This window comes from Canis aureus, chromosome 2 (assembly GCF_053574225.1).
Source record: "Canis aureus isolate CA01 chromosome 2, VMU_Caureus_v.1.0, whole genome shotgun sequence".
In the NCBI taxonomy this organism is placed as follows: Eukaryota; Metazoa; Chordata; class Mammalia; order Carnivora; family Canidae; genus Canis; species Canis aureus.
Genome location: NC_135612.1, coordinates 83,067,619 through 83,082,070, shown reverse-complemented (window position 1 = coordinate 83,082,070; position 14,452 = coordinate 83,067,619). Strand labels below are relative to the sequence as shown.

Here is a 14,452-nt window from a genome sequence, read left to right as displayed (position 1 = left end):
TCTGTCTACTTTAGGAGCTAGCCTTGTTTTGTGCCTCTGCCCACCAGTGGACAAGGTCTCTAAGGAACTGCTGGACATTCCCTTGTTCTAGGTACTAGAGGGGAAGCTCTGCAGGATAAAGAACACCCAACTAGAGTCTGGGACTGAGAGGCTATGATGTGACTCTGGCAGACAGAACTCGAGCTAGCTCACCTACATGACTGAATTCACATTTATTAGCTGTTTCTGTCTCCTTGTCTCTAAGGCTCTTTTAGTGACAGCCATGCTATGGCCTAGTGACTACTCTAACAACTTAGTCCTATTCTGGATGTCAAGCTTCTCCCTTCCATCGAAATGCCAAATCTGTTTCCAATCTACTTTTGCAAGAGCTATAGAAATGCTAACATTACATCTGTCAATGAAAGCAAAGGAATTATTAGATTATTCAAGAAAAAATTCTGTAGTATAAACTTCTAAATGATTTTGAAGACCTGTTTTAAAATTGTCATCAACTTTGTAATCCATTTTTTTTTGTTTTCTGTTTTTGCTGTGGTTGTTATTGTTAACAATATCATTGAAAATTTTCAAGAGATTGTCATTAAGAATCTTAAGCAGGTGTTGTGAATAACTACTTCAAGGATAAAAAGGTCATATTCACTGATGTAAGCACAATTTTTCTCATTAAAAATTTAGGAGTATTTTATTTAAAAACTTGCAACAAACTAAATATTTAATGTATTTATTACAACTGGATTTGTTTTATTAGAAAATGAAATGAATCTTTTCTGCAAGCCTCTTGTAATTAAATGTTCCTAAATCCAGTCCACCCCATTGCGCCAAGTAAACTTTATTATTTTCAAAGTATGGAGCTCTAAACAAACCTTTGAGAAGCCCTGACCTGGAGAATCTGTGGAAGGTCCTTGTCTACAGGGCTCTGAATATGTTTTTTGTGATGGTCTCAGCCCGTCAATGGGCAATGTTGTATTTGGACCAGCCCTTGTGCATCTTATGATTGAAAAATGTTTCTCAGCAACAACCATCAAAAAACTTTGGAAATATAAAGGTTTTTTTTTGTTTGTTTGTTTGTTTGTTTTTTCCCCTTATAAGACTTGGGAATTACATAGCACACCTTGGGCCATACAGTGAGGTCCCAGGTAGGGAGAGAGAGCATGGGTCCAGGGTTCTGCTTTTATTTGGGTCAAGTGTGGAAGCCTAGCGTTTTGTGTGCTCACTCTTCATTGGTTGATTTAAAACATAAGAGCCAGAATTTAAAACATGGGGAGAGAAAATGCAAGTGGCTCAAATGGTCAGTTATTGAGATCAAGTAAGATCTCTAAAACAGAGGGCCTCTGTGGGCAAGGATAGCCTGGCTCTTTTGTCTACTCCTGTGGCTGTTAACGTTGGATGTATCTTTAAAATGGTTGCCTTGGCAATGAAAGCTTGAGTGAGGCACTTCCTTACAACAAAGGAAAAACAAACCTGTCAGGGCTTTACACTACAACATGTGTATCCTTTGGCTGAAGCATTAATGTAAAAAACATGGCCAACCTACATTGGGTGAACATGAGAGTCACACTGTGCATGCTGTACTCTGGCAAAGTATGTCTAAACTAATTTTAGGTAGATAGAAGTTAGGTAAGCAAATGGATGGATGGATGGATGGATGAATAGATGATAGAGGTTGGATGGAGAGATAGATAATAGATGATATATAGAAATATAGAAAGAAATCAGGACAGACATATATAGATAGGCATACACTCAATAAACATTCATATGCCATAGATTTATTTTGATAATTTTTAGGAATTCAATTATGTGAGGACATACAGCCCTCTACACTACTACCATCTCCAAAATACTAACCCACCTCTTTCACCTCTTGTGATGAAGACTCTCAGCCAGTGATTTTACTTTATTTTATAATATTGCACATTTGTAACTTATTTAGTTATCATCTGTGGCCAAATGGACTCCATGTGACCCAAGGTCCAAATATTGGCTGTGGAATGCTGAGAATGAGAGAGAAAAAGAGAAAAAAAAAATAGATTAAATGGAGCTCAAATTGTCAAAGTGCCCACTTCACCTTTCACGGGGAGAAAATAGGACATCTTTATGTCAGAAGTTCTATTTCTACATTTGCAGATATTTATCTTGGTTTGTATCTATTATGAAACAGAACGTGTGGTATAAGGTGCAGGAGAATAAGGAAATGCAACCATATAAACAATGATCATCATATAAAATTATTAAATTGCTTTGTAACTCATCAAGTAAATTAATTGAGGCTGGCATATTAAATAGCTTTTATCTTCCATAAGCAATACAGTATACAGTGGATGGTGTCATGTCTTAATTAAAAGAAAACAAGGAAAAAATTTTAGGTATCTCGATTTATTGATAGATTCTTAATCAGTAGGTGTCTCCACTACAGTTCCTAATCATGTGATATAAAGTTGCCTTTTCTATCCTGTATTTGAATCATAGGTCACTCACTCTCTGTGATTTCAGAACTGCCTGTATCAAGTATTTATGTGACTGTGTGGGTATCATTGTAAACAACAAGTTTTCTAATTCATTATTTTGTTTTCATATTTTTGTAACTTGACTTAAGCTTTGCCCCCAAAAGAATAAGGTGAATATTAACTATGTGAAAATTAATGTTTAAGGTGGGAGCATAGGTAGTGGTAAAATAAGTAGATAACGCATAGATGATGTGGTCCAGTTTAATATTATTTCAGGAAACGAATCTGATTTCAAGTTCATCTTTAAGATAAGTTTAGTCATTTTAAATCTTAAAGTGCCTTATATATGATGAAGGTGCCAATGTGATAAAGCACTTAAGCCTTAAATAGCCTCAAAAAAAGATGATCACAGAGAAATTATCAGTCCCTAAGAGCAAGTAAAATCTTTGATAATATCATCACTAATTCTGTTTACAATTAATCTGAATGACAGCCTAGAGCGAATGGGAGATGGAGTACCAAGAGGCCTCATTATTTTAAAGGTTGTAAATGAGTGCCCATCCATTTAGGTAATGATGGTAATATATGAAAACAGAAATACGTTCCATAATGAAATTAACATCATTTTACATCATTTTGCATCATTTCGAACCATTCCAATCTTTGATTTACTTCATCAAGCAAAGAAACTGAAGTAGTAGTAAAAAATTCATGCCAGGGGCGCCTGGGTGACTCAGTGGTGTAAGACTCTGCCTTCACCTCAGGGTGTGATCCTAAGGTACTGAGATCAACCCCCCACTGGGATGTCCACTCAGTGGGGAGTCTGCTTCTCCTCTCCCTCTGTCCCTCGCAAACCCCTCTGCCTTGTGTTCTCTTTCTTTCTCTCTCTTCTTTCAAATAAAGAAATGAAATCCTCAAAAAAAAGAAAATGTCTCCTTTAAAAAAAAATGCCAATTCATAGGCCATAGTTTTAAATTAAAAAAAAAGTAAGCCTAGATAAAAAGCCAATATAAACAAGTAAATATCTTAATAGAATTCAAAAAGTGATTTTCTACTTGATCCTGCTCCTAATACCCGCTGTGATTGAGTGACTTACTATGATTGTGAGAAGAAAGAGCAGGTGCATAAAGGATCAGTTATGTGAATTATGTTTGCAAAAAGCATTCTGATTATTGTCATACAAAATATGAGGAGCTTGGGCCACTTGGAAAACAATTCAGTAGTTATCACTACAATGTACATTGAAGATAACTAAGTTAATGTCTAAGGAGTTTGTCCATTCCTGAGAAAAACTGAGCCTAGAAATTTTAGCTCACTTTCGTTCCTTGTACCATATGAAAATTTTCTTTGAACCTACTGAACGTCATTGTAAATGTCCATAAGTATTGCTAGGATATGATGAGGAATCACAGTGAGAAATGACACAAACTTTTCAGAGAGAGCCACAGAGAAAATATACTTGCTCAGTAATAGCCCTTTAGCTTATTTTACTTCAAATGTGATGATGACCTATTGTGGCATGCCTGACAAGGACAGGTCTCAGCAGATGATGACTTGGAAATTATCAATACTTAAAGACTTCCAGTATTTTATGGGGGCAAAATATTTTATGCACCAACATCACCAGAAGTTGTAGCAAACTACCTCCTTAGGGGTAGCATTACAGAATGGAACAGGAACTCAGCAGCTCAGACACAACATGCATTTAGTCAAACAATAATCCATTGATCTAAGAAATTTATACAGGAAGATTTAAATGAGATATAATGTTCTATTACAACAGTAACTTAAAATGTTTCGTTCTATTTGGTCTTGCATGTCAAAGGCACAGCTCACCTAACCAGTGTTGATTATGCCTTTAGGAGTAACTCAGCTACTCTTCTTTACTTTCATTCACGTTTTCCTTGTCCTCATTCTCCTTCTCTCTCTCCTTCCCTCCTATCTCCTTTTTTTACCCTCCCTTCCTTTTTTTTTTTTTTTTTCAATTCAATACAATTTGGAAAAAAAAAATGAGACCACTAGGGAGTATTCCTAGAAGCAAAAGGTTTTGAAATTTTGAGTCTATTGAGATCCAGTCTTCTTCAATGAATGCAAAATTTAAAAACAAGAAAGAAAAAAGCTGGTGAATAATTAGGTGTAGTCAGAGAAAGCCCTTCCCATTCAGTCCTCTCTGACTTTCTCACATGCATCCTTTTATTTTATCCATATTTTATCCACTACCGATTGTGGGCTCTTTGTAAAGAATTGGTTAATAACAAATCTGAAGAGAATTATTTTGATTATCATTACACTTAGGAAATTTGAGTTAAAGCATTCATCATCAAACACAATAGAAGATATAACAATCTATTCTGTTTCATCTCTTAATTCCCAAAGACAGGGAAGTCCAGAGAGGTTACATATCTTTCCCAAACACATTGTTTCATATCAAAGACTAAAATTCTGGTTTCCCATTATCACCTGCCTGCACTCTCTACCATACAACACTACTTTAAGGAATGCATGCTAAGTTCTTTCTCATATATTATTAGTATGTTGTAAAAATATGTCATAAACTTTTAAACTCATTTAAAATATTAGACCTATTTTAGTCCTTTGGTCCTCCATGGTGACTTCAAACCAGCAGTCCAAAATACAACTCTTCCTCTTCCCCCAGGATCAACTAACTTTCTTTTCTTTCTTTCTTTCTTTCTTTTCTTTCTTTCTTTCTTTCTTTCTTTCTTTCTTTCTTTCTTTCTTTCTTTCTTCTTTCTTTCTTTCTCTCTCTCTCTCTCTCTCTTTCTTTCTTTCTTTCTTTCTTTTCTTTCTCTTTCTTTCTTTCTTTCTTTCTTTCTTTCTTTCTTTCTTTCTTTCTATTAATTACACAGCAAGCATTTTAATTTTCTAACCAAGAAATGTAAGAGTCATTTGAGAAGAATTTTCTTTTTTTCAGTTGAAGTCTGTATTTGCATGTAATGGTCTTTTTTGACAACTCAAATGGGCTGAAGTCCCTAGTTCCTTCACCTAATATTAATCTAGTGTTGCCGCGAAGCTATTTCGTAGATGTGATTAAAATCAATAATCATATGACATCAAGTAAGAGAGATTGTCATAATCTGCAGCTTCAGCAATAACTGAGAGTTTTAGTTGGCCCTTCCTGGCAGCTGATATATGGAATTCCGTGAGCTCACTCCTTGCAATAGATTGATACAGATGGATATAGATAGGGATACGGATATAGAGTTAGACATAGTTGATACGGATAGAAATAATCTCCCACTGGTTTTGCTTTTCTGGTTGAACCCTGACTGATAACCTGGGTTTGAGTTTCAGGGCATCTAGGAACACTATCTGACATTTAATGGGGAGGGAGAGGATTTCAGAGTCACCTGTGTAGATTCTTCGTTTTTAATTAGCCCCCACATCTAATTGGACAAAAAGATACTTCCCTGTCCAACTTCTTAAATGAATTGTTTTAATCCCCCCCCTTCACCTATCCTGTCACTGCCTTATTTCATCCCACTATTAATTTTCTCTTGAACCATTTTAATGGCCTTGTTATGACTTCTCTGGCTCTAGTTTCTTCTTGCTTGCACATGACTCTATACATTGATGCTAAAGTGACCTTTCTATAAAATCCAGTCTCAACCAGGCAAGTTCCCTCTCACCTAAACACCATAAATGTGAGAACAAAGCTCTCTAAGACCTGACACTTCCAATTTTCTAAATTCAGTTACTATAAATTTCCCATATGTTCCAGAGTTCCTGCTTCTCTGAACCCATTTATAATCCTTAAACTTGATATACATTTTTATATACTGTTCCTTTTGCTGGAAAGTCCACCTTTCTTACTGCACTTGTCTGAAAAGTCTCCTATCCTTTGAAACTCAGGAAAAAAAAAAAAGAAGCAATTTTAAAAGAAATCTTCCCTATTCTTTCCAAGCTCAAGTTAAAATTTGTTTGTCTCTTGAGTCCTGTATACTTAATTGTATTGTATCTGTCTGTCTCTATTATCAATCTATCATCTATTTATCTATATCTGTCATCTATGTAATTTTAATGCTCTGAATGAAATATGAGGATGGGCTGGGCAAGACTATCTTTTATTCCTCATTGTATTTCTAGATACCGCTAGTTTAATTACTAGAATATAATAAGTCATCATTTTGTTTTGAAGGGAACTCATAGAAATAGTTGCATTCTACCAATATTTACAACAGATGGGATTTTGGAGTGTTTTGTGCCTAAAATAATTTTTGAAACTGTTGCTCAGAGCTCTGCTTGAATTCACTTTAATTTGTGGATAGTGTTACACTTTAAGTAGTTTTGGTTAAATTGTTGACTCCTTGTCATTTAAAATTTATATAATATAGTTTATGGATTAGTCCAATTTTTTTCACCCAGATTTGCCTTATAGTCTTGAACGGATACCTGTAATCCAAATGAAAATAAATATGCAAGGAAAATAAACAAAAGATCACAAAAAATTTCTGAATTTTGTTCCCACTATTAAACTTAACTATCATTGTTGCTCTGTGACCTCTCCTCCTTATCTTGAATCATTGACAAAGTCATCTAATCTTGACTGAATTATAAACTCTAGGAGGGAAGTCATTATAAATCCTACCCTAGCATGCTGGCTGGTACATGGTAGTCAATAAATGCTGTTGGATGCTGAGTGAACAGCATTTTTTATTCTCTCACCATTTGTCTTATATCTTTTCATAAATCTCTAAGACTTCATGAAATATTTGCTGTTATTTTTAATGTCATCATGTAATTGATTCAAAAATGTTTAACATCCTCCTACTGTATAATTTCTAAAGTTTCTGTTACAGATAATGCTTGGCAATCTAAAGGTCACTAAAAGATGTTTAGGGAGCAGTCTGCTTACATAGGCTCATCTGACCATAGCTGCTTTTCATTGTTTTAACCCTTCCTGTCCTTCTTGTCTAATTTTTATCATCTTACAAAGGCTTTTCCTATTTTTTTTTTCTTTTAGATGTATTTATTTGAAAGAGAGCAAGAGAAGAGAGAGCAGAGGGAAGGGAAGAGGGAGAGAGAGAGTAGGTATGTAGATGCATGTGTGTGGAAGTGTGGTGAGGTGGGATGGGCTGGGGGAGGGTCAGAAGAGAGAGAGAGAGAGTGAGAGAGAGAGGGAGAGAGAATCTTAAGCAGACTTCTCACTCAGCACAGAGGCTGACCTGGGACTCAGTCTCACGACCCTGAGATCATGACCCGAGCTGAAATAAGAATCCGTCGCTTAATCAATTGAGCCACCCAGGTGCCCCCTAAGTAGGACTAAGGAAATAAAAACTTTCAATGAATATATTATTATAAATTTAACTCCAGAATCTCACATATTTTATTTAGGGCTGAACGTTTCATTTTTCCTTCTTTGTTTTAATATATAATCATCAATTTTATCTGTAAATAGATGGATATTATTCGACTAGTTTTTTTAATCAGGCACAAAATGATTAAATTCTACCCTATATTTGATGGCAGACAGTGTATTTTTCTTCTTGAAAATTTTGACTGCTGAATAATTTCAACTTGGCCTTCTGATTGTTTGGTTGTTTTTTATTATATGTGTTATGAGCTACATTCCAACTTATTTCAAAACGGCCTTCAGCCAGGACAAAAATCAATGAAACTTCCTTTTTTAAAGTTTAAGGAGTTGCTTGTTCCTGTGATGCCATTTTGACTCCCCTTTGTTAGGCATGCTGAGATATAACTGACAGATTCATTTCTGAAAACTAAAAAATTTTACATGTTTAAAGTACATTATACTTTAAAATGACATCTAATTTCTAAATTCAGTTTAGCTATTATAATTTATAGCACAGAAATTTCTGTAGAAATCTGAAAATGGTAATATTCTCTGTTAATGAGAGGAAAATCATATTTTGTCTATATTTGTCATACTTGATTTGGATATAAATACTGGTTCTAATAATTAGTAAACAATCTTGAAGAGCTTATACTCCATCTTTTTGAACATCAGATTCCTCATTTCTAAAATAATAATAATAATAATAATAATAATAATAATAACCACCTCCAAGTTTCCTGTGGGATTTCTATTAAACAATGTAGTCAAAGACTGGAACATAATAATTGATCAATAAGCAATTGTGTTATGATTATTAAATTATTTTTATATAAGCAATAATGCCCCCATGCTTTTAAAAATTTAATTCACTCACACATTTATCTTATTTAACATATATTTGTTTAATACATGTGTCAGGGACTTCTAAATTCTGATGATATAGCATCACAGACAAGAATTTTGCCCTTTTAACATTTATTATCTACTGGTGAGAAAAAAAAAAAAAACACATATCAATGGGATTCATTAAAAGTGAATTTCAACGTGATTTCGTTAATAATAGAATCACCATACTTCATAGTGCATTATATTCCCAGGTATTAGTCCTATACATATGCAAATATACATATTTGATCCTCACAAGATTATCACATTTATACTCTTCGTATCACATTTTAAGGTGAAAATCATCAGGTAATACAGGGTGAAGTAACTTGACCATTATCACAAAGTCAGAATACAGCAAAATTTGAGGACCTCTGATATTCTGGTTTAAGAGCCTGACTCTTAATTACTAAATCAGTCTGTCTTGTTGCAAAAAAACAAATTAGTTAATAAAATAAATAAAATAAAATAAAATAAAATAAAATAAAATAAAATAAAATAAAATAAAACTGAAGAAGGAGTTCAGAATGTCCAAGTTATTTCCATGTACCACAGGCAAACTCCTTGAGAACCTTACTCTATTAATGCAATCATAGCAGGTGTTATATAGTAGATGACTTAGGGCTCTATCTCTCTCTCCAATTCTCATCCATATTAAAATAACTTGAAGTTATTAAATATGAAACCAAGTTTTTCGCTTTTTAACTCGTTTCAGTAAATAAAATTCTATAGCAAATACACTAAAATGTTACCTGATATTAATTGCTTAATTTCATAAATAAGAGTCATGACTCTCATGATTATAGAAAAACACATCAAGGTGACATGTGACCAACCATGTATGAATGCAGGTGATATGGGTTTAGAAGAGTGAATTATCTCTCTTTCCTAAAGGGGTTCAGTTTGCTTCTTCCCTACTGATTAAGCACTACAAAATTTAAAATCTTGGCCCTGTTTCATTTTAGCTTGTCGAATTACAAAATTCAAATTTCTATGATCGGATCCTCCCTCAGAATCTCTTTGCAATAAACTTTGCTATAACTGAAGTGTATCTTATACTTTCTTGACTCCTGGGATACAGGGAACAATTATCAGTGTTGGACGCTTTAAAAAGGGAATGGATACAGAGAGTTAGTGGATAATTTTCCCTAATACTTTTCCTCTCTAAATTGTTACTTTGGAAAGAATAGAGATGCAATTATTTTCCTCCTGAAATCCTATCCAAAGCCCATGTTATTAATGTAAAGGAGCAGGAAATGAAACAGTCATTGGGTATGTTTCCTTAACATATAGAACAGCTACAGCAAAAACTTTCTGATCCTTCAACTACTCAGGGTGCTTCAGTACATTTACTAACCAATCCTCTCATTGTGAGGTATGAAAACCTTCCCCATATTTAGTTACTTGGATTTATTTTCATTAAGTGGCCATTTTTCTTAGCATATATTCTTCCTTAGACATAACATTCAGAAAGGAAGACTGATGAGAACTTGAATTATCATAACCCCACTTTCTAGCAACCAATAACATTTACATAACAAATAGCATGCACACACACACACAATATATATATATATATATATATATATATATATATATATATACATTTTTTTTTTTTTCCCCTCCTGGAAATGGGTAGAGTGAAAACACAGAGAAGGACAAAAGAGAAACAATCAGGATAAAGGAGGCACTAGCATTTATCTCAGGTACTTTGAAATATTTTCCCTTATTAATTCTTACAATATCCCTATCAAACCCATTTCCAATGATCAGACCTCAGATCATTTAAACCGACGTTCAGTAAGTAGCAAAAATAAATAAATAAATAATTAAAATCTGAACCTACATCTGTTTTACTCCAAACCCATGCTCTTTCCAATAATCATGTTTCTTCAGCAAGCAGGCCCTTTAACTCTAGTTTCATTGCCAAGTCCAAAATTTATCATGAGACTGTTTCCAGTTTACTGTTAAAAGAAAACTTTGCATGGCATCTAAAGAAAAGGATGTGATTCCACAATCAATTCTGACTCTTTAGGATCTGGAGAAGAGAAATAGTTCTCACCTGCTTTCTGGAACTGTCAGAAAAAAAAAAAAAAGTCCTGGAAATAGTGTGTTAGAGACAGACAAGCTTTAACACACAAAAGGAACAGGAATCTTTCCTTCAGTTTCTGAAGATATAGAATCATGGTCATACCTTTCATTCCACCCCCTGGAATTGCATTTGCAAAGGGAAAGCTGGATGCTGAATCTGAGAAGCAGACTCAAGTTCAAACTGGCACTAAATAATCTAAGAACCCCCTCAGGAAGGTATTTTGAGTCACAGAAGTTTGTAATTGGAAATAACCAAAGAATAAAACTAACTCCTTCATTTACCAATGTGGACATTTTTAAATGCCTTGATAACCTTCCCAACAAGTCTAAAGTGATAGTGACAGACATAGGATCAGAATCCAGGAGTGGTGGAATCCAGGGTTGTTGTAAATCCCATAGATTTTCTTATCCCTTAAACAAAGAGATTAATTATCTAAGACTAAATCCCATAGATTTTCTTATCCTTTAAACAAGGAGATTAATTATCTAAGAGTTTTCCATTTATACAATATTGTTTGCTTTTTATTTATTATTTTGTGTTTTATATATAAATAATGAAAAGAATATCAACTTTTATAAAGATTTGGCCATATACAATGCAGATATCTAATTTACAAATGATATCACAAATATCTTTGAAGGAAGTTTAGAAGCCCTAAGAATAAATTTGCAGATTCATCATCTTTAACCTGCATCAAAAAATACATTTTTGATTATTTGGGACAATGAAAGAATATCTTGGCCTTGGATTATCAACCACGATCAAAACACAAGTATGTAATTATAAGAGAAATCAATGACATATGATGAAATCCTAATTTGTTAGTCAACCTAACAAATTAAAATGAAAATATTTCATGAGTGACTAAAATTTTACATAAAACAATTGAAAATGTTGTCTTAATATTAATCATCTTCCATTTCTTTAGTTATACCTTTTCTAGAGTCAGATGAGATACTCAATGTCCAAGCAGACCTCTAGGACATAAACACATCACAATCTATCACATAGTGACCCTCTTTTTTAAACCTGAAAGTAGCTGTCATGTACAAGACCCTGCCCTAAGTGACATTGTCACTTAGACACTGACCTTTTGTTCATGTTTGTGTCCTTCATGTTTACTTTCATATAAGAAACTGGTTTGTATCATATTATCTTTATACCCCCAGCACCCATTACAGTGTCTTGCACATAGTAGGTGCTCAAAAAATGTTAAACAAATGCTATATGCAAACAATTATGCTAGCAATACAATCATAACAAAAAGGACTACACAGCAATACTATAAAATTCTGGTCCACTAAAACAGCAGAGTCTAATAGCAGCCAGTAAAAGTAAATAGTTATAATGGAACATAAAAATAAATTTTTGTATAAGATTTGTGAGTCTCTTAGGAAGCAGCAATTAAAATAACCAAAGCAAGCCCTTTCATAAACTGTTTATAGTTGACAAAGGGTAGAGACACATTCTCTTGAGCAGCAGAAAATTTCAGCACTTCCCAAAAGCAAACAGTGCTGTTTGGAAGAAAAGGAAAGCATTGATTTTAGTTAATGAATGTTTTTCAGCTTTTTGCTATACGAGGTTCTTAATACTGGAGACATTTTCTTCATAGCAACAAATGGATTGACTGTTGCCTTGAAAATACCATCTTCTGGCTTTTCTCTGTTGCCAGTGCTCAGTAAATGCGGTCTCGTGTTTGCCGCTGCCAATGCTCACTCCATTTTTCAAATTAGAATCCATGCCCTGGAGTGGTGTAGTCAAAACATGACTGACATTGAGTGGCCATTCAGGCAAGGTAGTAAAGGTGATGGGACTAATAACAGTTTCGTGGATCAATATCAGTAAGTGCTGATTTTCAGATTCCCCTCCTTGACCAATTTTGGTGGAAGTGCTAATAAGCACTGAAAGAGACAAAACATAGTCAAAAGTAAGAAAGAAAGAAAAAAAAAACCCACAACACATTGCTTGCTGTGTTATTTTCTCTTGAATCACACAGTGTGGGCCAAACACCTAGTTTTGAAGCAACGCCCTTGCAGAATGGGTTGCTTTGGGATAGCCTGCTCTTCCATAAATGTCCATGAAAGGACGAAGTGGATGAGAGTGACATTGCTCATTTAATGAGTTTTCTGACTGGGTGATTCATGAACATCGAACATCCATGTACTGTCCTTTTTAAGCAGTCTAACATCTTTTTGCTAGTTCTTTTAGATTTGGTCATCTGGTAGCAACCTAGGGGAACACATATAGATACTGTATTTATTTTCTAATTCTATTAACCAAAATTATATTCATTTATGAATTGTGCATGTATTTTTAATTATATTAGCAAAAATCATATCCATTTATGCATTGTGTGTGTATATGTCTAGTTTGTCCATTGTTTTCTTCTGATGTTCTAATGTTAGACTATGCTTTTTATGTGTATCCTCTGGATTATGATTAAGAAACAGTGAAATATACTAATTATTAGGCTTGGCTAACTACTTGAAATTAGAACCCCCAAATCATAACGACTTAAGTGAAATAGAAGGTTATTTCTCACAAAGGCAATCCGAGATAACTCTAGATCAGTTAATGTCTGGCTCTTCTAAGCTGTATTATTTAGAAAGCCAGGTGATACAGGTCTGCCTTCTTGAATTCATGGCTTCTAATCCTACCCAAGCTAGGAGGTCCAGATGTCCAGCCAGTAAAAATGAAAAAGGAGGAGCATCTGGGTGGCTCATTGGTTGAGCATCTGCCTTTGGCTCAGGGTGTGATCCTAGGATCCTGGGATCAAGTGCTGCATCAGGGTCCCCTGAATGGAGCCTGCTTCTCCCTCTGCCTGTGTCTATGCCTCTCTCTCACAATCTTTAAAAATAAAGAAAGAAAATAAAAAAGAAAAAGGAGAATAGTCAGGAGGACGCATCACAGAAGAGAAGGTGAAGGTGGGGCAGAGACAGTGGGGAATTGTAAGTGATTAAGAACCAGTCCCGAAGGCTTCAGAGAGCACATGTTACTCTGCTCACATTCTATCAACTATAATGTGCTCAAACCTAACTCTGAGAGAAACTGAAAAAAAATGTGTTCTATCTCTGCCCAAGAAGAAAAAAAAAAAAAAAAACAGGTTCTAGTGAGCAGGTTCTCCTTTGGCACAGGAAGTGGGCCACTGGGATAAAATACCATGGAATGCTCAGAAATCTATGTAGTCTGGCTTTAGCCTCGGTTTGATCACTTCTTATTTTAAAACTATTATTACAATTATTTCCCCCTGACAAAATCTCCCAGAGAAGTTTTTGCTTATTTCTCTTTATCTACCAAAAAGCATTTCCTTTAGGGAAAATGTTTATGCACACAACAGAAAGGTTTTTATATTTTAATATATTCTACATGTTTAAGTAATAGTAAATAGTAATGGAAAGTATTCTCAGTGGTATATCTGTGAACCAGGATTCACTCTATCATTTTTTTTTTAGTCAATGAATAAACTAAATTATATTCCCATCGTATCACTGGCTTCATAATCTATGTAGTAGAGACAACCATTTACAGAGTTTAAAACACATCTTCTGAATTTCTTTCATGTTGCTTCCTCTCCATTTCTAACTTAGACTACTAGAAGCTAATTTTTCCACACAGAATTGAAATTTTATAAAAAATTCACCGGTGAAAGTAATTATACATTTGTAAGAGTGTTTTTTAAAAGATTTTATTTATTTATTCATGAGAGACACAGAGAGA

The 14,452-nt window shown here is 34.3% G+C and overlaps 1 long non-coding RNA gene across 11 annotated transcripts in view; it reads right to left on the bottom strand.

The window, feature by feature from the left end:
• LOC144302696 (uncharacterized) overlaps positions 1–14,452 on the bottom strand; it is a 79,273-nt gene that overhangs the window by 16,136 nt on the left and 48,685 nt on the right. For 9 of the 11 annotated variants that reach the window (XR_013369748.1, XR_013369752.1, XR_013369700.1 and 6 more), the window contains one exon: positions 1,850–1,991. This is a non-coding gene — a long non-coding RNA (uncharacterized LOC144302696). Of the gene's footprint in view, positions 1–1,849; positions 1,992–12,193; positions 12,637–14,452 lie in introns of those variants that run through there. The other 2 variants (XR_013369746.1, XR_013369747.1) reach the window with 1 other exon arrangement.